A 25,460-nucleotide genomic window follows, 5' to 3' on the forward strand; every position below is an offset into this window, starting at 1 on the left:
TTTTTTAGTTATAAGGGCCTCTCGATGGATCACGCAGTGTGTAAAAGTTACAAGATCATCGCAATAAAAGAAAATGAAGATATATCGACTAATGTTTCTTTAAATTCATGTATCTGAATTAAATGTTCACGACACTAACATTTTGCTATGCGACCCAGAGTTTGTTATTCATATTTTCTTAATTTGAACTATACTCAAGATATTTTTTCTACAGAAAGTTAAATTTGAGGAGCGTGATTTTGCTGTGCTTGCAATGTATTTATGAAGAAACCCTCGCGCTCGACAAGGGTTTACTGTATATACTAGGGATGGCCAGACTTTAAGAAGATGGGAGCCACGTGATAGATTTTATGAACGTTCGAGAGCCACAAGTCCAAATTTATATCATTTAAAAAATAATGAGACAGGTTTTTGAATATAAAGAAACTTTTGAAGTAAATTAATGAGTATGTGATTAGCATAATTACATATAAATATGAATAAATACATATCTTATATCTACTGTTTTGTGTTTAAAAAGTTAATTGCTAAGAAAATAAAAATTTGTAACTCTTGTATTGGGCAACTGCGCGTTTTTTCTTCAGCTAGAGAAACCAAATGTATTTTTTTTTTGTGATTTCCTTTATACATCTCCGTTTGTAATTATTGTTGTTTTAGTTTAGTAGAAGTAAAATGAATTGGAAGCATATTCATCGGTCGAGTTATGGTCAAAATGTTATTTAAGTAAATTACAAATCAAAAGAAATCTAATTTCTAAAAGAATTTAAAAAGAAAATTCAGTGTTTTTTTTTAAACTCTTTTAGAAAGTCTAAATTAAATGATACACGTCAACGGGCACTGCAGAGAAACTGTTATTCGAGAAAGAATATTTATTTAAAAATAAGCTATTAACTTGTTTATGCTTTTTCTTAAAGAGTAATTTTGTTTCTCCACACAATGAACTGTGATTATTCGAATCTTTAGACTGTGATTATTCGAATCTTTAGAATTCGAATCCTAAGAAATCGTTAAATATTTTTTCCCAAAACTTTTGAATAACTAGTTTAACTGATGCCCAGTATAGAAGAATTCACCAAAAGAAAAAAATATGATTGCAGTTTCAGAGGTATTTGAATAATCAATATCTTTCACGACGGCCCTGACTGATACAGTGTTTCAGTGTGGCATCCAACGGAATCTGCCAGAATGTTTTAGTAATCAGTACACTGCGTATCATTGAAAATCCTCGAAACTATATTTCGAATCTTCCCAATAATTTTGGACATAGATAACGAAGTTCATGCGCATCATTGAAAATTCTCGAAACCACCTTCTTGAATCTTTACGATCATTCTGGACAAACATATCCTATTGCTAATAAATCTAGCAGTTCATTTTGCCGGGTTATATAAACGCTTTGTCGAGCGCATATTCCATCTGTCTACCAGCCGAACTCTTCAGCCTAGCTGTTTAATTTTGAACTGTTTTTCAAATACATGGCAAATAAAAACTAATATTACAGAAATAAAACATACTTGTCACTACTATAATGAATTTATTTCGCAAATTCAGGTATAACATGAAAGCGACACTCTTCATCTTTCTAGGGACGTGCAAAAATGCTCGATATGGAGGCCTTTTGTAACACGGCAGACGTCTGCACAATTGTTTAGTTCCTAAGCTCTTGCCAAATAGATCTACGGATCGACCATATTCTAACTGCTGGACCCATAAAGGTGGTCAAATGACTTACCGTCTCGTCTTGAGTTCCTAAGTGAAATAACTCAGAAGAAAGTTTAAAATAAATTACTGCCAGCCTAATGGTTGGTTGCATAGCACAACTTTCCATTGAGTTACCTACCCTGTGTACAGAAAATAAATCTCAAAAAGAATTTTGAAATGGATCCTGTAGGCAGAGGATACGTTAGAAAATAAAAGATCAAGCTTTAAAAATAAACTTTTACGGGAGCAAAATTTCAGATTATTGCCTGAAATTTGGAGTGATCAAGCAGTGGATCATTGTACAACTTTTCGTTTGGCTACTAAGCTTTCATGAAGGACGTGTCAGGCGTACATAATGATCGAAAATTAGGAAGACAAAAAATATCAACAGATTAAAGGAAGTGTAATGCTGGCATCAGAGCCAGGGGAACCAGTGCAGCTGCAGAGCGGCAGTACTAAAAAGTGAAAAATATTAGATATGCGGGGCAGCAAAATGCTTCTAACCTAGTGCGATATTTACCGGCGACCCTAACCTAGCGCAACGAAAGTGCGACCTAGTGCGAGGTAGAAAGAAAGAAGGTAATCAAAGAAGAAATTGAAAAATAGAGAAAATATCGCAAGCTAAAGTAATTTTACCAATATCAATATGCCGATTTTGACAGAAACTTTGGAGAAGACATATGTTTGTGTTATGTTGATCCCTCATTGCTTGATGCAACGTGATTGATATGAAGATTTGATGATTAAGGAGAAAGATCACTATCTGGAATAACAGCATTTGACAAAATGGGTCTTAAACAGTTTGACTAAAATTCAAATCGTTGTCAAACCAATGGGTCTTCCCGTCAAATCAGTGATTCTTCCCACGACTCCACATATTTTAGCATACACAACCATTGGTGAAATAAATTTTGATATCTGCCTAGGATTACGAAAGAATTATTAAAAAAGATAGAGTTTCATGTGGGAAAAGCATTCATTAAGCATATTATTGTAAATGGTTGCAAAATAATATCTAAAGCAATTATATAAAAATGTTTGACTTCATTAGAGACAGAAAATTAATTTTGAAGGAGTTCCGCAGAAAAGTGAGACAAGTCTCCTAACCAAGTATGAGGCCGAAGATTGACTCCACCAAAAATAAAATTCTCGTAAAATTCTTCCACAGATTAAAATAGCTGTATATGGATTACAAGGTGAAACCAGTTCCTCACGCCATTCAAGGACTGAATAAAAGGAGTATGCTATAACGAATATCACATCTTCCAGGTGGATCACAACTGTTGTGAACAATCGGATAATGTAAGCAGATACTACCTGAAGTAAAATTAACTTGAGAGAACAAATATTAGGGATAAAAATTAAATAAAAATATTAGCATTGAGTTTTAGATTTACTTCGTATTAGTGTATTTCGATGACCATTTTCAAATTTCATTTGTATAAAAAATTAAGCTATACTGTCGTTTCTCCTAAAATTGTCAGTTATTCATATAATACAGGAAGGACATGTGCAAAATACACACCATAATGAGTAACGTAGAGTAGATGAAAACTAGGTAAATACCACAGAGAAGGAGATAGTTAACCAGATAGTAACTAGTAGATGCTGAAAAGCTCTTAGAGCTCCGTATCATGCAAATAATTAAGAAAATTTTGTTTGAAACAGAAGTATTTCAGCTCGTAAATATTATTTATCACTTAGAAGTTGCTTTATAATGCTTAAGATAATAACATTATCAGACAGCAAACGCAGAAGTACAGTGAATTATCTTATCATTATTGTCTTTTAATCAAAATCAACAAATCTCTTCATCAGGGATTCTTTTCCTATTACGACCTCCATATTGGCCTTATTTTCTATGCATTAACGCACTTGACGTGAAGTACAAGCAGCGTGAAACTTGGTGAGAATAAGAAAATCGAAAAAAAGCTGAGGGGGACTTTTATATCATTCCTCGTATTTTGGGTTGCCGACCCCTAATCTACATTTTATCATGCGCTGAATCCGAGATAAAGCTTCATACTTTATTTTTTTCTTTAGGTTCAAGGTCGACTTCTCAGCTTTTAGGTCGCGCGTGCGTGTGGAGATATAAAGTATCGTCAGTTAAAGCATCATATTTTCGATTTGAAATTGTAACATAGTTGCAAACATGAGGTCATAAGGCCGTACAAATATTTATAGATTCAAATACTTGATGCTTCTAGTTCTGCTCTCTTATTTTGGTATGACAAATTAAACCATTACACTACGTCACTTTCTTACTGAGATTCATGTTTATTTTTTTTTGAAATTATTGTTAAACTGGTGCAGTGAAAACTTCAGCCTGCAATTGGTACGATCGTGCATTTCAGATCTATAAATCAAAATACCAAGGCCGTGACTACATATTTTTTCACGTGAGGCAAAAAAATGGCGCCCCAGCGATGTTAGGTGCCCGGTCATTTGTTGAGGAGGGATGAAATGTACACGTCTATACACACACAGCGCATGGTAACTATAACTGGGCACTTTTAAACTCATTAAAGGTAACTATTTCAAATCACAACGTTTGTAAAATTTAATGATAGCTTAATATATTCAGAAAAATGAGACAACTGATGATTTACAGATTTGAAATGAAAAGTGTTAAAAATTTTCTTTTTAATAAACAGAAAATAACACTGCTACAGTTATTTAAGAGCTACAGTTATACAAGAAATACCATAAATAATAACGTAGCTAATATAAAAAGGAGTGCACTACTTTTTTAGCCTTTTTCATAATTTATTTTTCTTGTTTTTACAAAAATAAATTCATCAATAAAAAATTATTGCCATCATAAAATCTATTTGATTATTTGATTCGTATTCTGTAGACAGGATGTCCATGTTTGAAAGTTTTTGCTGTCCAAAATATAACTTTTATTATTATTTTTTTTTCCAATGGCAGATTGTGAACAATTACAAATGTAACCTAGTCCATTAATCTATACAAGGCCAGATGTGGTGGTCTCTTTATTATGGAGGCACCTAATAGGTGGACCACCATCGCCTTTTCTATGAAGGGGGACGGACAGTTACAACCATACCTTCTCCGGGATTCGAACCCAGGCCCTTCGGCATCGCAGTCAGCTTCCCTGATCACTATACCGACTGAACGGCCTTTTTATTATTTTAAATATACTGAAATTCTTCGGTACCGCAGTAGGCTTCCCTAACCACTATACCGCCTGGGTGGCGCAAGGCTTTATTTACTTTCCTCTTTCTTGCAATCTTAAATTCCACGCAAATAACACGCATAAAATTTTAAAATTAATTTTCTTTAAAATGCTATTATTTTCGCAGCACTGCAATAATTTGCCATGTGATGCCGATTTTTTAGTTACTCATATACTTCGGTTATTTGTAGATACAATTCTTTAACAGCATTGGCTCCTGACGCTTATACACAGACGCAAAGCAACCCATTCGTTTGAAGATGCGAAAACATCTTAGATGTATATTGTATATCTCCTCTGTATACCTCCAAAATATATTAACATGCTTGAATCTGTAGAAGTAACATTTTTGCATTCTAAATTTATGCTATGATTAGAAGAAGGAATATATTTCGCTTGATTATTTTTTTTTATCAAATAATGGTTTACACACCTTTGTACAATTCAGTCAAATTCACAGCGCAATCATATCCTTAACATCGAAAATTTTGAATTACGAGGCCATCTTTCTTGAAGATGCACACAAATTCCGATAAAGCACTGCAAGTTTTTCTCGAGTTTCGATAAAATCTGTAGTGTTTTCTTCAGTAGTTATGGATTCCTTTTTATGTACATGTGTCTAATAACTGATGGCGATGACATTATGTAAAATACCTGCTGCATAATCAAATATAAAAATATGTAATAATTCTTTAGTTCTTGAAAGAATTTTAAATCGAGCATAGCTACTTCATTTCGAACTTGGTAAATTTTTTCTAAGGTATAGAAAATAGGAAGCAAGCTTAGTTTGCAGTAGGTTTCAAAATCTATGTCAAACAAAGGGTTTTTTTATTGCTCACTTAAAAAATATATAACTATATAACTTAGATTAAACAAGAAATATATCAAACTAAATGTGGATACGACAAAATTGAAAAGATGAATCATGCGTCTCATTCAGTGACAAATTTTATTAAAAAAAAAAAAAAAGAAGAAGAAGAAGAGAAAGACTGATAATTCGGTATATTTCATTTTGAAGTATCCATATTTAGTCTGCCAATGGCTTAATGTGTTAGTGGCTTAGGCGCATCGGGTTAATTTGCGCGTTGGGCTTATTGTCTTAGATCTGCGGCAACAAACTGCAGCAGACCTAATGCGTAAAGCCATGCCTAAGCCTAACTCATAAAGTTTTCTTGTTTTCTTTTTTTCTGTCCTTTTAACGGTGGGCACTATTCTGTCCTTTTTCGACATTGGCCACTCCTAAGGCCGGAAGTGGTGGCCATTTTATTGTGGGGGTATCTAAAGCTGCGTTCAGACGGCGGCATAAAGAGCATAGAGGCATAGTCATAAGGGCATAAAATACAGGAGTTCCATTCACACCTGCAAGACGGGTGCTAAGCTGTAGCCATTGAGAGAAGCTAAATTTGCGCATGCGTGGATGTGTCTACACCTTTCGCACGCTGTTTTCTAGCTCGATTGGTTTCCCGCGCTCGCTCTGCTTATTTTATTTATTTTGTATCATGGCTTTTTGAGCTCACCACAAAATTTTACTGGTTCAACAGAATGCTCTTTTATTTGCCCTTCTTATCAGCCAAGAGGCAACGGAAGAAGGCAAAAAAAGGAAAAGAACGAAATGGTCTAGAGATATTTTTTTGGAAAGACCAATACTTATTTGGCACAGATTTCTGTGCAGAGCAGTATGGAATATTTTTGCATTGCACTGTAGTACTCTCTATACTATAAACATATTTATATATATAAAACTTTCTTCAATTTTTATATGTAATTTCTCTTAGGAGAAATACGATATTCTAAATATGCCTAATTAAAAAACATCTTGTCGATAAGTGACAGATAGCCTGTATGTAATATTTTTCTATTTTCCAGGTTTGAAAGCAGTTAAGAGGAAAACAGTACTTACCATACATTATTATTATTTTTTTAAATTTTCAATCAAAAGGAATATGTTTCTGTGCTTAGAACTCCTTATTCACTGTCGATCACTAAAGTAGTTGGCTGCACTACCAGTATCAATTATCACTAGTACTAGTATCCCACAAGTGGTCACCAAACCACAACTAGTATAATATTATGAAAAGTTCACCCAACAATGTAATTTATGCTCAATCATTAAATACATTTTGCCGTGTTGTCAGCAGTGTGTATGCATCTATTTATAATCATTTGCATGTACACTGACTACCAATAAGTATTTGGACACCTATGCAAATGACGATATCTGCGGTCCCAAGGTACGCCACGGACTCCGCCGGTATATATCGTGTAGGAAACAGCATCGGCTTTAGTCGCATGCAAGATGTCTCGCAGTTCGGAGCTCTCTGATTTCGAAAAAGGTATAATTATCGGGTATCACAAATGTGGCCGATCCTTAAGGGACATATCTAGCGATCTGAAGTACCCAATATCGACAGTGGCCTATGTGATTAAGAAGTGGAAGGTGAGGGGTAATTGTCGAAATGTGCCCCAAATCGGCAGACCAACGAAACTGGGGGATAGAGACCGACGAATGCTCTTCAGAGAAATTCGGAAGAACCGCACCCAACCGACAGCCCTCATCCGCGAGGAGTTTCAACAGGCATCCGGAAGTATTGTTTCAATGAATACCATCCGTAAGGAAGCACATCTGCTTGGTTTTCATGGTCGTACTGCTGCCCATAAGCCTCTGATCACAAAGTCCAACCGCGCTGCTCGGTTAATGTGGTGCAAAGCACATCAAATTGGACCGTAGATCAGTGGAAACGGGTTCTTTGGAGTGACGAATCAAGATTCACCCTTTACCGTTCGGATGGCAGGGTCTGGGTTTGGCGTCTACCTGGAGAACGTCTCCTGTCAGAATGCATTGTGCCAAGAGTCAAGTTCGGCGAAGGTGGAATTATGGTCTGGGGGTGTTTCTCCTGGTATGGGCTGGGACCCTTGGTCCCCATTCATGGTAAGCTCAACTCCGATGCCTACTACTGCACTATTTTGGATGACAATGTGCTTCCTACGTTGTGGCAGTTTTACGGGTTGGACCCCTGTTACTTTCAGGACGACAATGCCAGTTGTCATGTTTCGACGTTAACCAAGGCTTGGTATGGTGCCAATGGAGTTCATTGAATGGACTGGCCTGCCCAGAGTCCAGACCTTAACCCTATCGAGAACCTCTGGGACGAGTTGCATCGCCGAATTCAGGGGTGCACTACCCGTGCAAAATCGGTGAAGAAACTTCTATGTCTTCTCCAAGCCGAGTGGAAGAAAATACCACTAGCTGTCATACAAAGACTTGTGGAAAGTATGCACCGGAGGGTCCACGCTGTAATTACCTCTCGTGGAGGCTCTACCAACTATTGATTTTGAATAAAGTTAGTTTTTCTTTTCTTCATAGGTGTCCAAATACTTATTGGTAGTCAGTGTATGAGCCGCACACCTGAATTTCATATTTTCCTGAAAAAAAGGGGGTTACACTCGAGAGACTACAGTACAAAATAAATAATAACTTTCAGGAATTTTTATGGATAATTCTGAAAACTGGTATATTTATATCGCATGAGTAATTCAAATTAAACACTGCTCTGCTTTGAGATGTCATAGATGTTAAGTTTCATCCACGTCTGGAGCCCACCAGAGGCAGAGAGGATAAGTCGCTGAACACTGGTAGTTCGGTCCGAGGTTCGAATCCCGCGCTGCATGGGTGTTTTCATGGTTTTCCCCATGTGTAACGTGTATACGAGCCAGTTTTCCTTAGAAAGTTCTCCACGAAGGCATCCCTTTCTTCAGGCAGACAGCCCTAGTGTGCTTTGCCGTAACCTCAATAAACCAAACCAAACCAATCATCCACGTCTGTTGTCAGGAGTAAGTACTTTTAATGATTTTTCATTTGCTGACAGATTATGACAATTCTTCACTCACTGGCGGACATGCATATTAAAGCACCAAAAAGAGTTTAATTTCAACATATGCTGTCATTTCTGTTTACGACCAATATCTCAAAAGTAATTTCACACTGACAAATTTTAGGTACACAATTCTTCAAATACAACAAAATTATAAACATTCATGCCTTATCCAGGAATTTCTACCAGAGAAATAGCGTGAATTTAATGATCAAAATTCCATTCAAATGATAGTAATAAAGACTGGATAATAATAACAAATACTATTCATTAAATTATAGTCCATGTTATGAATTATGTGTGCTATTCAGTTTCATTAAAAGTAAATTCCTTTCATGGAGAGCGTAATTAAAAAACAGAACAGAACATCAACAGGATACAAAACTGTCTAGACTGTTGTTTTAAGGATATTTCACTACATTTTTTCCTTCTTGGAATTCATAAGAGAATTTTCTCAAAAGATTAATCTTTTATTACTTATACAAAGCTTACACCATTGAATTGACTATTGTGACTATTCTTAAATAAGTGAAAATATTTTTTTCTTTTTTTTTTTAAGTAATATTTTTACTTTAAAAAAAACAGCAGATTCTTGATATTGATTTGATGTTTTAGTAAAATTAATTCATGAAGTTTGTTTGGAAAGAAAATCAGCATTTGAAGCAAATAGCAATACAATATTTCCAGCATTTTCAATAAATTTATTCTTAAATACAAAATAATTAAACAGGAAGAAAATGATAGTAATAATTTATACAATAATAATAAACAAAAAAAAAGTAATAATAATAATAATTTACAAAGAAAAAATTTTTGCAAGCATGCATTTTTAAAAGAATTTTCATAATAAAATGAAAAATAATGGATGGGATCAATCATCTACAGGATCATACACAGCGTGCATGATCCTTTTTACGAGTTTAATCCATATTTTTCAATTTATTGTGAAAAGTCATTAAAAAATCATCGTAGATTTCTTGCGAGATCAACTCATTATTTCGTTCGGATACGATGTGCTCCATATTAAAAAAAAAAATATCGCCTTCGATGTGACAACGAAATCGTATAAAGAAAGCCGCTTCGTTTTAGCTTCGCTCTGATTGGTTGACGCTTATCCCAAACACGGCATAAAGTTGGAACCTTGTGCCACGAGCCTTAAACCAGATTCTGGGATGTAGCACAGACAATGGTTATGGGATGTAGCCTTAGCAACGCAGCTCGGCTTTAACCGCTTATGAGCCACTGAGCGACCACCGTTACCTCCTATGAAGGGACGGTCAGTTACAACCATGCCTTCTCCAGGATTCGAACCTGGGCCCTTTGGTTTAGTAGCTGACTCCCCTAATCACTATACCATCTGGGCGGCCTAACTCATAAAGTAAGGACGGTGACGCATCCATACTGAAGTCCAAACTCATTTAATGGCCTTTTAAGAATTTGTTATGGCGAAGTAAAATAATTAAACGTTAACCGAATGGAGACAATTGTTCCGAGTGAAAGGAAACAGTAGAGAATTACTAATATCGGCAGCATGGTGATTTTTGGACAATTTAATCTATGCAAGTCATTACAATAAGAGTAAATTAACTTCAAAACAATATTTCAAACATGAATTTTAATATTAGAAAACGATACATACAGCACTGTGATCTCTCAGCATTTTTCAGAATAAATTCATGTTATTAGCACTTCTCTTAATACAGCTGGATTATTTATAACAAAAAACTGTTAATACTTCTTTATATACTCAAGTACTGAAAATTAAAAATCCTAAAATCATTATTTTTTTATTAAATTGAGTTCCAAAATTTTTGTAGCTAATTTGGTGCCCCTTCTGGTTCTTCATCTGAGACAAATGTCTCATTTGCCTCATCTTTGTCCCCGCCCTGTCAAATATGTAATAAGTTAATCATATAAATAATTTATAATTTCATTTGCATAGAAATAACTCTAAATAAGTATAGTTATGCCCAGGCATAATGAAGTATCATCATTGGGCAAAAATATGTGCTTGAATTTCTAGGACTTCTTCTGTATTTACTGAGGGTTAATTTAAAACAAATTAACACTGCGGAAAAAATCTCTGCGACAGGTTAGATTAAAAAACCTCTTCTGAAATAAGTAAGAACTTATTAGACGCAAATTTCCACATATATCATAAATCGAACTTCTGCGTTCATGATTTATTTTGAGCCACTTAAAATAGCAACATGGGACTCCATGTAAGAAATCTTACATTTTATTCAGCTTAAAGCTTTAAGCAGTAATTCTACTTTCAACGAATAGCTGGAAAAAGTATTTTGTATAGGAAACACTTGAATACAAAGCTTTTTTGGATCCCTAAGTTATAAAAATGTTTGAAGATGTAAAATAATTTCGAAGCTTATTCATATCTGTCGCGTGATTTTATCCATATATTTGTATAAAATATCCATATATTTGGATTAGGAAGCTTTCCAATAATTTTGTTTCGGTACATAAATAGTCAGATTTTTATCAAGGTAGTGTATTAGATGTCATTACATAAGATAGTTTGGGAGTTAAAAAGGTTAATTTAATATTCACCAAATAAGAAAATTTCTTACCTGTGTACTTGAATGCGATATCAAAATAATACCCGTAAATGTCGCATATAAGAATATTTAAATTCACTAAAGAAGAATTAAAATTCAGTTTATAAATTAAGTTAAAAATAAGTGAATCCTTTGCTTATAAATGTTTTTTTTCATTTTGTTATCATGGACTATAACAACTATTACAAGCTTTCTAATTCGAAATTTTAGCAGAAATACAGGCTTTATAAAAACTGAATATAATTTGATCTGCTTTTTTTCTTTATGATAACCCGTACATATGATTTCATTTCACATATCAGTTTTTGAATACTTAACTTGCAGCGAGAACTAGATTCCTTTCATTCGACTAGCGGATATATATGGACATTTGTGACTGTCTAATCTCTTAATTTTTTTTGTGGAATATGGGCACCTAAAATCTGTAGATTCGAAAGTCTCTTCGAGGGATTGTTGATAACAGAAAAAGTAAAGACTATTCTAATTCCGTCCCCTAAGTTTTTGTTTTCATTGAAAATTGTAATGATGTTAATCAGAAGTCGTTTTAGAACTATTAGTGTCCAAAGTTAGAGGATGACTTGATTTCTTCTTATAATTAATTATGAGACCTTTCGTAAGAAAATATAAGTCTGGATCTGGAGATAAATAAAAACAATCTAAAGCCCTTCTTTTTTTAGTTCTTACATGAAAGCGTGTTGTTGTATGTAGTGTAACAGCTGAAAAAATAAAGAAAATAACGTAATAATTCAGAGCAGTCTATCTGTGAGAAATCTGTTTCTAGTGCTGTAAAAATATTACTGTTGTCCTAATTTAACCGTTCTCAAACTTCTCAGTACTTTCTCGTTACCTATTTTAAATCTTTATTCAGTCTGATAGTCATTATTTTATCTCGGCCATCAAGTGTTTTTGAAATATGAAACAAGGTTTCCAGCTAGAAGAGGTATTTCTCGACTGTGTTTTTCACTTTATTTCTCGAGTTGTCTGTGACAAGCATTAAACGTTAAAAGAACCTTGAGATGAGATATATACTGTTTTAAATGAATCTTTCCAGTAGCAGCAACTGCAGATATTTTGAAGCATTTGTAAAAAATAATTTCTCGTAAAATCTTTAAATAATTTCTATGAATTTTAATTTTTATAGTATTATTAATTTTTTGAGTGATAAAATTAGACAAAAATACCAAGATTGGTAATATATGTAGCAGGATTTCTAAGTTAAAATCAATAGCACTTGCCAAATGGCCAATGTCCGACAGCTATTCATCTATAAATAATTCCTTTGATCCAAGGACAATGTTCCTAATGGACACTGTTGCGTGGTCTTGAAGAATATGACCAGAATGACAAGCGATATGATCGGTTTCCTAACAATCCCCAGTTCCAGTTATCTACGACATATTCCCAAAATAACTTATCGTTTATCAGCTTGCCCTTCAGTCCATAAAGCAACAACTTTTTTTATTGTCTATGTTATTTAGTGTCGGGCTGTAGCTCCTTTATTGGACATCAATTATGCCTATGAGCATGAATTATGTCAAACAGTCACAAGGCACAAAAGGATAAAATATGTACCGATAGAAATAAAAGCTTGCAGAAACTAGAAATGAAGCTCTTCACTCTTAGAAAACAAAAACAAAAAAATCATATTCGTCACCAAAATATCAAATTTATACGTACTAATGAGTCAAATTCTTCACTAAAGGCATTCATTTTAAAGTATTTTATAAAGATTAATTAGCAGGTTCTTCGATCGAGATAAATTAAAGTTACGGATATAAGAATAGCATTTAGTCTTCTGACATAAATCAATTAATACATAAATATTAGATAGCAGACATTTTAATGGAATATAAACTGCTCTACCAAAGGCAGAAATAACATTTAACCTTTTGTTACATTCTGGCTTTTACATAACTACTATGCAAGTTAAAACAGAAATCATATTTACATAGATACCTCTTCTGATGATATTTGTAATATGCATTGAAAAATTATGTGAATAAAATACATCAGTTTTTTAATAAATTCTCATCAAAGAATTTCTTCATTAGCGTCTGTTTAGATTCTGTTCTATTATTAAAATAGCCTGTAAAATGTAATTCTGTGTAATATGAAACCTAGGCTCACGAATGATCGATGGGATAATTTTTGCTTGTAATGAGATTTATCTCGAAGTAAATTTAACTTCTGATTGAATGGACGTATTTCGTATTGTGTATTACTGTAAACATGAGAAGCGCTTTCTGAAAGTTACTTGCGTTCAAGGCATTAATGCAAACATAAAGCTCTTATAAAGTCCTACATGTACGTTACTACTTCGCAAGGTAATTGTTGGTAAAATAAGAGACAGCATTTCATATTCAAAATTAATTGTAATAAAACTAAGTCTGTATATAGAGAAAGACTGACTAAAATATATCTCGTAAAAACAATAGGGCCGGTAGCGGTGACCGAAATAAACAGATTTTGGGTGCACGAAAAAATGACGCGTTGATGGAAACAGAGCACCCGCTGAAAGGAGGTTCTACGGTGCGTCTTCCTTGAAGAGTCCCTACGTTTCAGCTGTAGCCCTCTAGATAAAATGCATGTCGGCGAGCTCCGTGCTTCTAAAGCGATACACACACTCGAACTAATGAGAATGACAATTTAGGCCAGCAGAACTCACATTCCTGACAAATGTTGTTGAATCATCCTGCGTATGCACACCTGGTTCACAAGAGTCATTACGCTGCCTTTATTTTTCCAACAGTGGAACGTAGACATATGCTTCCAGTTATGAAAGTGTTTCAAATTATGTATGTACTTTTGTTTTAGCATTTTAAAGTTTAAAATATCAATTTCATAAAAATTACGAAATCCTACGAAATCTAATTTTTATACCATCCTCCCTGTCTTTTTACTTGTATTTAGAAAATCTTAATACGCATTATTAATACCCACCTGAGCCGGGTTCCGGTACTTCTCAGCTCCTGAGGTAAATGTGATTCCAGCCGGAGACCACCGGAGCCCTAAATGGAATGCAGTTTCAGCGGAAAAATTTTATTTTAAAAATAAGTATGCTTTAAAAATCGGTTATAATTTCCGAATGCCTGCCTGTTTTTCCTCTTGGGAAAAATGATTGGAGGTGTTAACACTTTTAAGGAAAGAAATTTCCCCATCCACCTGGCAAAGTTTTATTCTCCAGGTAGTGCAGTGAATTTATGAGAGCGGGTAAAATGTTTTGTTTACGAAAGTACTAAAAGTGATTACCTTGGTCATCCACGTCCAGGAGCTTTGCAGACTTGAACACGTAGCTAAATACGGGAGACAAGAACTGTCATTTGAGCATACCTTACGTTTGTTCTCATGTTATTATCGGATCGGATTCGGGGAAAACCTTTTTGGCCCAGCTGGATTCTTCTTGACATCCAGAACTGTATCACCAGGGCATAGCGGTCAGAAAGCATAGGACTTTTCTCTGTTTTCGAAGCTACATTTCTCCATTAAAATTTATTTCCATACTCTTATATTAGTTGTAGCATTCACTCTATTCTCATTAGTGTCGCTTTAATTTTTTACTTTTCTCCATTAGTGTGCTGGAAGAAGAATGGTTTTTGTTTCTCTCATCCCTTGAAATAGTACATTATACCGTATATTCAGGGCTTGAATTCAGTCGGAGTCCGGCTAAGCTATTGCTTAATTTCTGAATGATATCGGAAGTCCAGCAAGAGTTTCAAATAAGATGAGCCTAGTATTTTATTTCTTTTATTTAACTATTTATCATAAATTTAATGATTTATTAATTATTTATTTATTTCTTTATATTTTATTGAATTTTAATTTAACTATTTTAATGATTAGTCATTTGATTATTTTATTAGTTATTTATTTATTTTGGCCCCCTTCCTGACGACCTTAGAGGGCTCTGGCACTTCAGATATTAAGCCCTGTGCACACACACACACACATATATATATTTGCGTTTTTGAACGGGTTCGTGGATTTGGAGTGATTGACGATAACACTTGATGAAGAATCAGACACAATTTATTTAGCCAGTATTATTCAGGACAGCTCCAAAAGCACGTTTACAGTCGACGAAAAAACACGACAAGCACGCTGAAAATATCAGCGACACAGTCTTCAGGTTATCAGGCTATAAAGATGGAGGCAGCTTCACTGCAAAGCACCACAGTACAGCTCCCGACTCTGTTCAGTTTTTCTCGGAACTCTATGTACTCTATGTACTCTATGTACTCTCGAGACTCTCCACTCTACAACTCGCGATGCACTCGACGATAAGCACTAGACTGCAGCTTCCGACTCAGTTTGGTCGTTCACGAAGCTCAACACACTCAAGATAACACCCGACAAGGCACTAACTCGCGATCAACTCGATAGACTACGAGACACTTTCACTCACTCTCGTTCGCTGACTCCGCGTGCAAACAGGGTTTATATAGCTTTTGGGCTGCCTCCGAGAACATTCTGGTCCAAACCGGTAAGAATTCGTTCTAGAAGGTTCTCCATCCGCCTTTGGCATATCGCCAATTTTGTCTCCAAATGTCGCCTTTTGGCGATTTCTCGCCAAATATGACAACTCTGCCTTCCCTTGCCATTTTCTGGCAACCCTAAACCGCTTTGCTAGGAAGCTATCTTACCGCAGCTGGACATTTCATAACAATATATAGAGATATAGATATAGATATGTGTGTATGTAAGATTTAAAAAAATACGTAAATCAGCTTTATAATTTAATTAAAATTATCTACTTAATTCCTCATTTTTAATATAGGTATTCCCCCTCTCTATTCTCAAAGCAGTAATAACTTCGCTAATTTCCAGATTAATCTATGCCACTGAGCCTGGGTAAAGCTGTTGGCGTAGGTTATTCAGAACTTGAACTCAAAATTTTGAGAACTAAAACTTTTCTGACCTAAACTAAAACCTTCCTCTTGTTGAATTTCCATTCTGTAAATGCGCACTTCGCTTCTACCTTGTGGGCTGCTTGGACGTCGTTTCCCTACGCTCTCTTCCTATTGCAGTGGTATCAAAATGCAAATATTCTGGAAATGGGCACAACTGGAGAGCCAAGTAAATTATGACCACACATGTCAATTGAAAAAAAAAAAAAATCTGATGTGTACACCACATGACTTTCTTGTACGGAATATTAAATTATACGCATTTTTTCTTGCATTTCATTTAAACTTATTGGATTGGATTAAATCTACTTCGCCGACAGCGCATAAACCACAATAGAATAAATGCAGTCTTTAAAATTCACTCTAGTATTTGTTTACCATAGCGATACTCTGGCGCTAAATTCACTTAACAGTATTATATTTCGTTCATATTATAACTCATAATGCACAAAATTTATATCATTTGAAGAATAGAATTATCTAATCGTTGCCACATGTTCTATTCAAATACTATAATAAAGCTAGAATGATGTATAATAGAAATTAGGCAAATAAAACAAAAAAGAAATATTTTTTCACAGACAATTGAGTATTTCTCATTCAATTAATTCAGTTCTCACTTCGCGAGAAGGCAAAAATACATAAAACCTCAAAATATCTATATTAAAAATTACGAAGTAAATCTTAAACACTTATTTCCTCGAAAAAATTCCAGAAAGGATTAAGCATGATTTAATTGGCAATAATAAATGAAGGCGTTATCTTTGTTGTTGCGAAGCTACGTTTCTATAGATTGGCAGCAAATCCACTAGTCTGCTGTTTCAAATGTAAACAATCAATGGTCGCCATAAAAAAACAGGCTTAGCGGCACTTAAACAACTTTAAAATTAATTCAGAAGTAAACAACAAAAATCAGCGTTATATTTTCAAAATTTTCACAGGATTAGTTTCGATGGTTTTACCGAACCACCATTCTCAGCTGCAAAACCGCAAATGAACAAGATAGGAAATAATGATTAGATAAGATAAGAAAGCCTGTACAAGAATAAGCAAGTGGCGCCATCTGTTGGTGAAACCAGAACTAAAACATAATTTGTTTAAAGGCCAAAGGCAAAGATGGATTGGAATTAGGATCGTTAACTAGAACAGAAAGATTTTTTTGAATGTGAAATGCCTCTAGAAAATCCAGTTCTCCAATGGAAGATGTTTGCCTCATGAGGCATATGTTAGAAAAAAAGGAGACACAGAAGTCTTCTGTTGCTCAACATTGTTGGTCCGAAAATCACACTTTCAATTTTTCTGCTGCCAAAATTATTCAAAAAACATCTTCCATTGGAGAACTGGATTTTCTAGAGGCATTTCACATTCAAAAAAATCTTTCTGTTCTAGTTAACGATCCTAATTCCAATCCATCTTTGCCTTTGGCCTTTAAACAAATTATGTTTTAGTTCTGGTTTCACCAACAGATGGCGCCACTTGCTTATTCTTGTACAGGCTTTCTTATCTTATCTAATCATTATTTCCTATCTTGTTCATTTGCGGTTTTGCAGCTGAGGATGGTGGTTCGGTAAAACCTTCGAAACTTGTCCTGTGAAAATTTTGAAAATATAACGCTGATTTTTGCTGTTTGACTTCTGAATCAGTATTTATTCGGCGTGCTATTGTGTCTTAATTAAACTTTAAAATTGTTGATAATTCTAAAAATATTGCATACAGATTTACTAAAGGCATGAAAACCTTAACCGGAAGATAAAAACAACATAATTAAATCATTTTTAAAGCAAAAAATGTACAATTTACAAACATATAAGAGTAAAGAAACTGAGATCACTGAGCCGGGTAACAGAGTGAATATATATATAAATATACTTATATACGTTTGGTGCGGCCGATTGCAACCAAAATACGAGGTGCACATCTACATGTTATAGCAGTCCTATATACAAAATTTCAACGTTCTGAGGCTACTCGTTTTTGAGTTATGCGAGATACGACGAAGACGCCACGAAAAATTCTCTTCAGAATTAATTTTAAAGCAGTTTTATAATTTTTTTGGAGGAAACGAGTCTTTTATTCTGTCCTTACGTACAGATATCACGCGAAAACATCGTTAAATTGCATTCGATAGCGGGCAAAATGGATATTTTCGTTGAAATATGCTGCCTGAAACTTTTCGCGATTACAATACTTCCTTTTTACTTCGTACAAGGAAGTAAAAATGAAGATTTAATCTGCCTCGACTGTCAAGTTTCTTATTCATTGTGGATCGGTATTTCGGCATTCTACGCAATCACAATTTTTCCTCTTCATTATGGATCAAACAACATTGCTACTACGTCTTTTTCTATTCTCTTTTTATCATTTAGTCGACAGGATGTGCGAGTGAAAAAATTCCTCAATGGAAAACTTATTCGACTGCCTCTTATATATTTAAAAGGGGGGAAAATATCATAGTTCTGCTGTGGTATTTTTACAAGTGCTTCGGGGAAAAAAAAAAAAAAAAAAAAAATCACGCTTAGTGTTTGCGGAGTGAAAGTAATCTTCCGATAAATCCAAAATTTCGAATGTCTAGTGAGAAATCGGAATACTGAATTTGCTTCGGCCATCTCTACAGCATTTAGAAGGAAAAAAGAAGTATTTTAAATCATCGGTGAAAAAATGCTTAGTAGATTCAGCATTATATCTGGTTCAATGTCGCCGATCTGTGTTTAATGTGGTTCAAGCGTGCGCGACAGAAAATTATTATTTACTCTTCCGGCTTTACCTAATAGCATTTCGTCAGTCAAAAACTCAGAACCGTTTATCTTCCTGTGAACTGAACTCATGTTTATTTCCCAGGGAGATAAAATTATTAAAAATGCTGCGGACTCTACTCTGCATTTAAATTTTACTTAAAGTTTCTGCAATTTGTTCGTGCTGTTTGGCAAAAATATGAAATTATTGTTTAAAAGATTTAAACTTTTCATATTTATGTGTGATAGAATTACGTAACGAATTTTAAGGTTTTTTTTTTACTATTTTTAGGGAAGGTTGTTAGGTAACTAATTATATTTTTGAATTTATGCTGGAAATTTAAATTGTTGATAAAAATTTTGTGTCAATGAAATCATTTTGAAAAATTAGTATAGAATATGATAAACATATAGTATTTTGAGTCTTACTATGGTAAATTTTCAGTGTTTTGATACAGAATAGTGTAATAACGTATAAAATATGAGTAATTCAAGAGATTTAATAATTATCATAAGAAGAATGGAATTATGATAATTAATTTAAAATTTATGGATTATTATATGTTCAGATAAACTTTGAAGGCTCCCACTTTTATTTATTTCCTGTATAATAATAATTATTTGTTTTAATATTATGATGTAGTGTGGTTAATTTTTTTACGGAATGTTATAGCGCAGTTCCGAAAGACCAATTGCTTTTAAACAAGGAACTGAGGCTTTTATAAGTGACTGCCGCGAGCGTCCATTTAACCATTGGTGAAAATTCGTACACTAAATTCGTTAATGTGGATTTGCACATAAGATTGAAATGTTTGTATTAAGAAAATGCTGTGGGGGGTCTTCCAGTTTGTACAAAATAAGTAAATTATAAATGTCGATAATAATAGAAAGCATAATTTTCAGCAATATTATTTCACTTGATGTTTCGAATGAAAATTAATTACATTATAATATTTTGAAACTTATTGTGGTTTTGTAACGTAATTAATAGATGCATTTAAATCTTTTATATTTGAAAAGTTTTAAAAAGACCTTCTCTAAACGGATGTAATTATTAAGTCTATCTAGTTTTATATTTTAAATTCACAAATATATATGGTCCATATTATTAATGTAAGGCAATGCAGAATGTTATTATTTGTCTTTAATTTTTGCATATTTTATATATCAGTTAACAAATACAAAAAATTTTATGGCCATACGTTATAAATGCAAACTTTGATAAATATACAATGCTAGAAAACAGTTACCTTTATTAAGGAACGGAGTTTATGTTCTATAGTATTCAAGCATCTCACAGCCATCAGCAAGTTGTAGCGCTGACTTGCTCATTTTCCAAGTTTATTTTATTATCGTACTGAATTTTGTTACTTTTCTATGTTTATTAAGTTCTAAATTCCATTTTACATTGCTTTACTATTAAGAAAAATGTAGATTATTTTATAAATGCTAAATAATTAATTTTAATACAAATTTCATGGATATGCAAAAGAACATTTCAGTTTTATATTTACAACAACAATTTTTACGAAGATTTTCAAGCTAAGGCTTGCAAAATTCTATGATTATGATTTTCAACCAAAGATTTTATGATCTGTGAACTTTTATAGTTATTGCTTGAACAAATCAGGCCTTTCCTTACAGAGTTTTCACAAAAAAAAAAAAAAAAAAGTAACTTGAAGATTTTTAACATAATTTTCAATTTGCATTTATTGTTAAAAATGGTATTTACAAGATTTTGTTATTTTAGAAAAATATACAGATCAAAGTTCTATGATTTATTTTCACGACTGTATCTCCCTTGCTTCGCTAATGCTTTAATGTTTTCTTCTAAAAAAGTTTTTCTGTCACCAAACCTTTTTCTCTTTGAAGGGGGGGGGGGTAAATCAGCTTTATTATTTACTTTAGTATAGCTTCTTAATTCCTCCTTTTTATTTGGGTATTTCCTCTCTGTATTCTCAAGATAGTAATAACTTCTCCGACTGCACCATTTTTAGATTAATCTAACTTCCATATTAGATAAATGCGTACTTTGCTTTTACTTTGTGTTCTGCTTGGACGCTGTTTCGCTACACTCTCTTTCTATCCCAATGGAATCTAAAATGTAAATATTCTGGAAATGGGCACTACTGGAGTGCCAAGTAAATTGTGGCAACAAATGTCAATTGAAATAAAAACAAAGATTCAATCTGCCTCGTCTGCCAAGTTTCTTATTCATTGTGGATCGGTATTTCGGTCTTCTACGCAGTCAGAATTTTTCTTTTTCAATATGGATCTACGTTCTACGCCAAACAACATTGCTACTACGTCTTTTTCTGTTCTTTTTTGTCACACACACACACACATATATGTGTGTGAACTCAGAAGTAATGACAAGCAGGAATTTTGATGGCATAGAAGTGTTGATCCATAATGAATAGGAAATTGGAGGCGAAGGACATGTAAATCATCATTTTTTTTATTTCAGCAAACATGTTGCGGCCACAACCAAGTTGGCTGATTAAATATGCCTATTTCAAAAACTATACAATTTAGATAAATTTGCAGTAAGAAAGAACGAGCAGGCAGGCTGCAGTTAAGCTAGGAGAAAGCGTAGAAAGCAAGCGCGTTATGCTGAGGGTGAAATCTTAATTTGGACTGAGTTAGTTTTGGTTCTCAATGCATTTTGTTTGGATAGTTAATACGTCTGTAAAATTATTATTGGCTTTTTTAGTTCCATTTACATCAGCAGAATCATGTAAGAGTCATATGACATAGTCTCGAAATGACGAAGTGCGAATACAAGTTACTATTTTTAGAATACAGAAGGGAAATTAATTTACGCTGCTAATTTAATCTTTTACGTATTCTTTGTTTTTCTTGCGCATATTTAATGGACTAGAGAGATTGATAGCGTAGACAGAATTATGAAACTTGCGGAGAAATAGGACTGTAGATTCAGCACATATTGCTACCAAATAAAACAATTCTAGAGACGCATATTCTGATTCACATATCATCATAGGCGCGATCTACAACCCCACATTTTTGAAAGTTTATATCTTAAGACAATATATGATACAAAGAAGTGAGCCGCGATGTGTTAGTTGAAAGCAAGCAAGCGGGGAAGTGCGACCCATTCAGATGAAACGCCTGGGAGAATGTTAAATGGTTTTTGGTCCTCAAAACGTTTTGATTTCAATCGAACTCTTATTCGCTGATTGGTTGAAACGTATCCACATTGCAGCATTATGCAAAATCGTATGATAAGGATTAATTTTTATCGTATGATATGGACGGAGTTAGTTTGAGGAAGCTTCATCTTGTATAAATGTTACACTATGGAGTACTTGTCTCTCTTGTAAGACGAACGTTATACTGTCTTTTAAAAGCTCTGCAAAATGTTCGGATGTGACAGAAAGAGTTCGAATTAATTTTTTTCGCATAGAAAAGGGGAAATACCCAAATTAAAATATAGAATAAGAGAAGCTATTGCCAATTAAAACCAGAACTTTGCTTTACTTATTTTTATCTATTTATCTGCCTCTTTCTCTGTAATGAACAGCAGAAATTTTGATGGCGTAGAAATGTTGATCCATAATGAATAGGATCTATAATGAAACTGGCAGCCGAGGCAGATTAAATCCTTTCATTTTAGTAAACACTTTGCAGCCACAAACAAGTTGGCACATTATTTTTGCCTATTTCAAGAGGTTTACATTTTTGATAATTTTGCCGTAAGAAGGAAGCAGCAGCTAGTAGACCAGTTTAAGCCGAAGAGTAGCGAGCAAGCGTGTTATGTTAGAGGTGAAATCTTAATTCAGATTTAATTTTGGTTCTCAATGCATTTTGGTTGGATAATTAATGCTGCTATAAAATTATTATTGGCTTTTTGAGTTTTAGTTCCCTTTACATCATCAGAATTACGTAAGAATCATATGATATGGATTAGTCTCGAAATGACTCAGTGCAAATAGAGGCTACTATTATTAGAACACAGAGGAAGAATTAATTTACGTTGCTAATTTAAATTATAATTTATCTTTTACATATTTTATTATTTTTCTTACACGCACACACACGTACGGGGTAGTTCAAAACTATATGTCTGAAATGTAAAGGGGTAGAGGAGACCTAAATACGCAGATTTCGTATAAGAATGTGTGAGCGATAATGCCGCATTGAGCCGGTAGAGAACGTTGATGAGTGCGGCGTATAAAACGCTGAGCTAGTTGGATTCTTTATTTCCTGCATGGATTTCGAGCAGCATCGCTACACCAATGCGGAGTTGCTAACATGCATTTCAGGTATGGGGCTGCACGAGGAAATGGATTAGCTGCTCACAGGATGTACAGGGAACGATTCCCGGATATGAATCAGCCGGATAGTAGAACATTCGAGCGTCTTCATTGGGAGTCAAGTACGAGTGGATAACTTTATACGTCCAGACGTGATAATGGCATTGGAAGACATAGCAGATCACCTGCAGTGGAAGAAAGAATACTAAACACAGTAGGGGATAATCCTTCATCAAGCTCGAGAGCTGTAGGACGTGCAGGGGTGAGCCACGCACCTGTTTTGAGAACTTTACGTGAAGATGAAATGCATCGGTATCATTTACAGAGAGTGCAAGCAATGACCCCTGACGATTATCTTCCACGTCTCAAATTTGCCCCTTGATGCCTACAGCAGACTGCAGGCAATTAAATTTTCCCTGCAGATGCTTTATTCACTGACGAGGCTACCTTTACGCAATCGGGTATGTTTAACATTCATAATTCTCCCTCGTGGGCTAATGATAACACACGCCTACCTAGAAAGGTTTTCCATTAATGTTTGGCCAGGCATTGTGCACAATAACTTAGTTGGACCGCACATTATACCTAGTTGTCTAACTGGCCACACGTACAGCATCTTCCTACAAGAAGCCTTACCTGAACCTTTGGTCAATGTTCCTCCAGCTGTTCGAAGACGAATGTGGTTCCAGCACGATGGAGCCCCAGCTCACTTCAGCCGGAATGTCAGGAATCACCTGGATGCTGTCTACGGCCAACATTGGATAGGATGGTGTGGACCAGCTCCCTGGTCACCGCGTTCTCCTCATTTTAACCTGCTTGGCTTTCTTCTTTTAGGGACATGTTAAAAGCCTCGTGTAAGAGAGTCTTGTCACCTCTGCAAAAAATTTTTCTGCCCTCTTGTCTTTTGCTGCTGGACATGCACTCCACTCGACATGCCTGACGTCTTTTCTAATCTACGCCGATCCATGCGCCGCCACTGTGAATCTTGTATCGCTATTGGTGGCCGCTCTTTCGAGTACCCCCTATTGTAAACCGTTAACATTTTTTTCTTTTGTCTATACTTGTCTTTTCAATTTCCTGTGATTGATATTACTTTACATGCTAGCGCTTTAATGTGGCATTACCGCACACACATTCCTATACGAAACGCGCTTATTCAGGTCCCCTCTACCTGCATTTACATTTTTGACGTATATTTCACCCTGTGTATATATATTTATATACATATATATGTATATACACACTCACGCACATTCATATATATATTATATATTCCAACATTTCCTAAAAGTTATTAGTAATACTATCTTTAATCAAATATAACGCTCATTTAAAATATTTGAACAGATACAATAGATCTACAGCTCGAAATTCTACTACTTATTAAAATTCTTAAAAATAATTAAGTGCCAAATAATTAATAAATTAATCTTTGTCTTAAAAGAGCAGGCATTAAGTACTTGTTCTAAATCATTTGGCTGATAGAGATATGATAATTTATTTCTAAACCTTTAAAAGACGGAATATATTGGATGACTGTCAGTTAAAAGGTTTGTAAACATTGTAATTACTGTAGTTATTGTATGTAATGTAAAAATCGTTTTTTCCGGCTTTCTTTATTGCTGTTATTATAAAAATGGGCCTATTTCACATTTCTAAGCCTGCTTAATAGCTCTTGAGCAATGAAGTTTTCTTTACTTTTTCCTTTTCCACTATGACAATTAGCCCGAAATTAATTAATTTCTTTTGTTTGGTTAGTTAAAAATCAAAATTTTACCCGAAGACTCTTACACTCAACAGTTTTCAGATGATGAACAACAAGCCACTTGTTATTCTCACATTCTAAAAGTAGAATCCAACAAGTTCTCGCCTACTCTCTCTCTACCCCTTCATTCTTCATCCCGGTTCGAATTCCAGATTCCGTTCTGAGTAGGAGGAATGTAACGGACATATAGCTGTTTCACAGCTAGCAAACACGTAAGTTAATTAATTCATTTTCTGGCCTTTAATGCACATTATGTAAATTTCCTTTTTCATACGTTCTTAATGTTTCATTCTAGTCTTATGAAAACATATATTGTACACACCTATTCTTATTAGTATAGTTATTTTTGCAAAGTTTGCATTCTGTTAATATGATTGAGGGCGAAAGTGTCGGGGAGCAATTTTCTCAAGTAAGAAAATAAAACTCTAATAATAATT

The 25,460-nt window shown here is 34.3% G+C and overlaps 1 long non-coding RNA gene across 7 annotated transcripts in view; it reads left to right on the forward strand.

Annotated features, from left to right (window-relative positions):
* Window positions 1-25,460, forward strand: part of LOC118196379 (uncharacterized) — a 224,116-nt gene that overhangs the window by 116,178 nt on the left and 82,478 nt on the right. The window contains exons 1-2 of one of the 7 annotated variants that reach the window (XR_015038784.1): window positions 19,103-19,286; window positions 25,059-25,235. The exons of 5 other annotated variants lie outside the window; for them this stretch is intronic. This is a non-coding gene — a long non-coding RNA (uncharacterized LOC118196379). Of the gene's footprint in view, window positions 1-19,102; window positions 19,287-25,058; window positions 25,236-25,460 lie in introns of those variants that run through there. One more of the 7 variants, XR_004759423.2, reaches the window with a different exon arrangement.

This window comes from Stegodyphus dumicola, chromosome X1 (assembly GCF_044657685.1).
Source record: "Stegodyphus dumicola isolate Sdum_Otavi_A_Nest chromosome X1, ASM4465768v1".
Classification (NCBI taxonomy): domain Eukaryota; kingdom Metazoa; phylum Arthropoda; class Arachnida; order Araneae; family Eresidae; genus Stegodyphus; species Stegodyphus dumicola.